Source organism: Mytilus galloprovincialis, chromosome 6 (genome assembly GCF_965363235.1).
Source record: "Mytilus galloprovincialis chromosome 6, xbMytGall1.hap1.1, whole genome shotgun sequence".
Taxonomy (NCBI): Eukaryota; Metazoa; Mollusca; class Bivalvia; order Mytilida; family Mytilidae; genus Mytilus; species Mytilus galloprovincialis.
The window spans coordinates 32,407,445-32,413,444 of NC_134843.1; the positions used below are offsets into that span (position 1 = coordinate 32,407,445).

The 6,000-nt window shown below is 34.6% G+C and overlaps 1 protein-coding gene across 1 annotated transcript in view; it reads right to left on the minus strand.

Annotated features, from left to right (window-relative positions):
* The window catches only part of LOC143079382 (sacsin-like), a 30,875-nt gene extending 25,103 nt beyond the window's left edge, over nt 1-5,772 (minus strand). The window contains exon 1 of the mRNA XM_076254670.1: nt 5,750-5,772. The gene's annotated coding sequence lies outside the window, so the exon portion shown is untranslated. The remainder of the gene's footprint in view (nt 1-5,749) is intronic.
* Between the last annotated feature and the right edge of the window lie 228 nt (nt 5,773-6,000).

The window sequence follows — 6,000 nt, forward strand, 5'->3', positions numbered from 1 at the left end:
GAATATATATATTTAATATAGGGTAAAAAATATGGGGTCAGTTACCACATATGGTTAGCTACCATATGGGGTTAGTAAGGAGATACTTCCCTTTTAAAGAAATATGAAAGGTTTCAATAGACGAAGAAATTGGTGATGAACGATTGAAATAAATTCATAAAACAAATTAAAGCTAGCCTAACAAGTTGTTATTGTTGGCATTTGTTTTGGTGAAAAGTAGGTTCTCAATACTAAGTGTTGAAAACTTGATCACTTTGATAGGCCGCTAGTTTAAATACCACATGTAAAGATAGTCGGTCAGATCAATTCGTTACGTGTTAATAACCTAATACGATATATATGAGGTCAGCAAATTCAATATAGGAATTTACTTAGAATGAAATTCAAAACAGTGTGGCTGTGGCCATTGATTGACACATTAAATTCATCCATTGACTGGGACAATTTAGGTGAACGTTTGTATGTAACGACCATTGCTCACTGTGTACTTTTTAAAGACACTTAAACTATGGGGTCACCAAAGGTCCTCAACACCTTAATAAAGTATTTCGAAAAATTAATCAGGAATAACACGATGTTTTGATTTATATCAATTGTATAAATCAAAACATAAAGGTTATTCCTGATTAATTTTTCGAATTATTTTATAATTAAAGGCGTTAAGAAACCTTTGGTGACGCCACAGTTTAAATGTCTATCGTAGGTACGTCGTGAACTGTGGTCGTTATAGACAAACGTTCACGTAAATTGTCCCAGTCAATGGATGAATTTAATGTGTCAATCAATGGCCACAGCCACACTGTTTTGAATTTCATTCTACCCCATTTATATCGTATTATTAAGGTCAGTGACACACCATGTAACTGATAATACACCAACTCGTTCGCTATGCTCGTGTCTTAAGTGAAGTTTTGGATTTCAATGATTGTAAAACATTATGTATTACTAGTAAGTTATTAAGTCAGGAATTTCGTAACTTCAAAATACAAAATAAACTTTCAATTAATTCTTACATAGATACAAGGATTGTGTCTGCTCGTTTTTGCTTATTTTAAATGTAATATCGCAAACATCCTTAATTTAACGATGAGCCCGGGAATTAAAATACGTACTGGGTAAAATTATCAATTCATTATACCCCGTCACACTAGGCCTCGATCGCACTACGATCTCTGAAAAAAATGCATATTTTGACGATCGTTGTGCATACAGGTAGAGCACAGAGAAAGGTCGTGGTACGGTCGTGTTGAGTTCTTCATGATCTTGATGCTATACCAACTTTGAACATGTTCAAAACAATCGTTGTGCGGTCGTGGCAAAATCAGGTCGTGGTAAAAGCGTAGTGAGACGTCAGTAAATAGTTATCAAAGGTACCCGGAATATTATTTAATACGCCAGACGCGCGTTTCGTCTATATAAGACTCATCAGTGATGCTTATTTCAAAATATTTATAAAGCCAAACAAGTACAAAGTTGAAGAGCATTGAGGATCCAAAATTCCACAAAATGTGCCAAATACGGCTAAGGTAATCTATGCCTGAGATAAGAGAATCCTTAGTTTTTCGATAAATTCAAAGTTTTGTAAACAGGAAAGGAGTAGGTCCGGTAAGGACCGATTTTGGCCTCAAATTTCAGGTTCATCTGACGAAAGATTTTGACCACTTTTTAAACACTTAAGTGTCTATTTTATTTGAATTAATTAGTTTATGTGAAAGATTTTAACAGATTTAATCATTTAAAACGATCCGATTCAAGCTCAAATATGAAAAATCTACCTAATATGCCGAAAAATGTCACTTTTCAGATGTTTTTTGGTAAAAATGAAAGTGGTTGCATCCGTGTTCATCCTCAACCTTTATATATGTTATGTATTATCATAAAATACAACTTACATTTCAATATTAAGGATGAACACGAATGCGGCCACTTTCGTTTTACACGAAAACCGTCTAAAATTTAACTAAAATGCTAGAATTATGAGGATTTCAGTAATTTAGCATGACTTAATGGTGCTAGTACCGGATATATGTGCATTGTTTTGTCAAAAACAGCCCATATTTATGTAGCAGAAGCATTCTACTGTCCAATAAATAACTAAAGGTTTACATTTTAACAATTTTGTAAAACTGCTATATTTTGGGGCCAAAAAGGGGTCTTACTGAACCTACTCCTTTATAGTCATGGTAAGATCGCAAAGGTCGCTGTACTATCGTAGCAAGAGAGTAGCAAGAGCGTAGCAAGAGCGTACCGTAATCGCGATACTAGTCAAGGAGACTGCGATACGATTTCACAGCGACGTTACTACGACCTCACTGCAACCAACACGTTCTCGCTGCGACCCAACCCCGTGCTACTACGACTGTACTACGTTTATACCACGCTGTTCAAAGACCTTAGCGCGATTTCAACACGCTCATGTCGTCATCATCACGCTCTTCTTACGACCAGTTCGTGTTCTAGTTATGCTCATTGAAGTTGTCACAGCAAATATATAAAAGCTCTCCATGTTTAGTTGAAACATAAATTTCAATTGAACCATGGAAACACAAGACCATGTCAATGTAGTAATGCAAAACTTTAACTACCTGCAGGCTATGATATTGTGATTTAGAGAGCGAAGAGGAAGTTTCGGAAGAATTGTTGGTTTGAAAAAGAAGATGTGGTATAATTGCCAATGAGACAACTATCCACAAGAGACCAAATAACATAGAAATTAATAAATGTAGGGAACCGTACGGCCTTCAACCATGAGCAAAGCCCAAACCGCATATTCAGCTATTAAAGGCCCCGAAATGACAACTGTAAAACAATTCAAACGAGATAAACTAACGGCCTAATTTATGTACAAAAAATGAACATAAACAAACATGTAACATATCAACAAACGACAACCACTGAATTACAGGCTTCTGACTTGGGACAGGCACATGCATACAGAATGTGGCGGGGTTCAATCCTTACACAGTTATTCTGGGTTCGTCCTTGGTTATCAACAGAAAGGAGACTTCAGTTTGGTCATTATGATCATTTTATAAACGATTTAGGAATCAAGGATGAACCTTCCTTCTTTATTTTTTGGAGAATGCAACCAGAGATGTTGGATGGACTTCTTTACAGAGTTGGTCCAAGAATCAAGAAGGCAGATACTGTATTGAGAAGAGCACTGTCGCCTGGACTTAAACTTAACATCACTTTAAGACATTAAGTATCAGAGGCCCTCTGATTCTAACTCTAGCCCTACCATCACGCCCACGAGTTCTTGTAGAATTTGGTGGCATGACTGTGGTGTTTCCGATAAATCTGCGTATAAATGAGAAATTGAAGGAATGGGAAAGTATTTGTATGATACACGATGTGGACGTTATTACAGTCTGAGAGCGTATACGAGCGTGCTATAATTCCCGTAGACGTGTTGTAAGCTCGAGTTGCAATAAGATAGATAGTGGCATGGTCGTAGTGATAAAGTAATGAGCGTAGTTAGATCTTTATAATGGTATTGAGGCCGCACAATAAGCGTGGTGAGAACGTGGTATGAACGTAGCGGGGTCGTTATAGAAGCGTAATGAGGACGTAGTGGCATCGTGAAAACAACGAAAATTTACATTTTCATGCTGCTCATACCGCGACTACACCACGATCTGAATTTATTTTTAATCGCGGTGAGCGTGTTGCGATCGTGGTCTAGTGTGACGGGAGCATTAAACATACTATTCTATAAGGTAACATATTCAATATAAATATAGGAGTGATGGTATGATTGTCATTGAGAACTCTCCACATAACAAGAGACCTGGAAATGACACAGAAATAAACAACTAGAAATTATCGTACGGCCTTAAACAATGTGTAAAACTCATACCGCATAGTAAGTTATTAGAGGCCCCGAAATGACAAATGCAGAACAATTCAAACGAGGAAACTCTCGGTCTGATTATTGTACAAATGTGCACCGTATTTAATTTAAATATGAATATTGCTTTTATTTTTATATCGATTTTGTTATCAGTAAATTATTTTTTCACTGTTAATGACATCTTTACACTAAGTTCATTGGATGTAAGATGGATACTGATTGGTATTTTAGTTTTACTATAATTATGAGTATATATCTAGTAATATATTATCTAGTACATTTGTAATAGCCTTCATTCGTGTATTTCATTTGTATTTTCCGGTATTTATTTCCTGGCATTTTTTCCGCGAAACTATATACTTTTGTAAACGTGTTTGTTTTGCGGATTGATCTTTCAAAGTTGCAGGGGCGGATCCAGCCATTTTAAAAAGGGGGATTCCTAACCCAGGACAAAAGGGTGAGGGCTTCAAACTACATGTTCCCATTCAAATGCCTTAATCGTCCAAAAAAAGGGGATTCCAAACCCCGGAACACCTCCCCCCCCCCCCCTGGATCCGTGCCTGAGTTACAACATAATTACCTCATTCAGGTGTTATTAATGCATCATATTTTATCCTATGTTATCCTTTGATATGGTTGGAATTATCAAAAATCTTACTTGTCAACTAAAAGGCCACTACGATTTACTTTCATCTTTGTGCGCACATTGTACATGTACTATTTTATAAGCCGGTATTGATTGATCTGGTCCTACAAACGTTTTCAGAAAATAAAGGCAGTTTCAAATTAATGCCAAGACTGAAGTTGAAAAATTATTTAAAATTCAGCTCTCGGATTTAATGCTAATATAAATAAACAGGTTAATTGGTAGATTGTTTGATTGGTATATTAGTTCAACTTGTTTGATTGATTGATTAATCGATTGGTTGATTGATTGATTGATTAACCCGATTGCATTGCACTATTGATATGAAATATTGTTTTGAACGACCGATACTCTGACAGAAATAAGAAAATAGTTTAATGCAAAGTTGAGATGCGGTATTGTTGCCAATGAGACAATTGTTTCAAAAAAAAACTGCTTTAAGAATTTGCTTGTCTTAACCAATCGTTAAATGTATGGTAGATTTTTTCTGTTAGCTTTGTAACAATAGACATGATATACATGTCTAGGTTATATCTTGACGGTTTAACTTATCAAATATTTTTTTTAATTAAATATGTTGTGTTTTTTTTAATTAAAGTAGCTTTATTGTTTGTTCGAATACAATAAACAGAAAGACGTGTGCGAGTTATTTATATATGACAGATTTTTTTAATAAATAGCAAATCCTTTATCTTTTTATCTCAATGCAGTAAATATTTCAAATAATATTTGATCCTTTAAAAAACAGTTGACCTAGAGACAAGTTTCGTATTACATGTATAGAAAATACTCAAAATCGGTAAAACACGTTGTGAAATTTGTCTTACAATCCTTAAATCTTTAATTTCAAGATCATGTATTTTTGAGATGAATACACAACACAAAAAGTCGAAATAAAATGTCTTTGTTTTCTCTACCGACTAGTAGGTGATTGGTAAATACATCAAAAACCAAATCGTTGATCCTAGTATCATTATTTAACATCAGATTGTAACGAAAACGTATGTAACAACATATAAGTTTTAACATAAAATCTATGCATTGATAATTTGAAATTTGAGTCTACAGAAAAATGTGTGATACTTATCTAAAGTCATTTATATAGGAATAAAACCACTTATTCATAGCCCCTTTGCTTTCTATATCAAAATTCAGCAATTTTAAGCATACAATTGTAATGTCATTATTATGGCTACTTTGTCAATTGAAATGGATGTCATTTCGATCGCGATCATGTCAAAACTATATACCTTGTCCTGACTTTTGCTGGAAAATTCTGTACTTTAACATACCTTTAATTGCATATTAGAGCGTATTAGTTCCTGGAAGTTTGATAGTATAAAATTAGGAACTTCAATCTGTTCGGAACAACAGGGCAAATGTACCCTCCTATTATAATTTTATAAACTTTTTTATTATTCATAGGAACTTTCAACAAGGATTCTACAGTGTTTTCAAGTCCCCAAGCTTTCACCTAATATACAAGCTACAAAAAAATCAC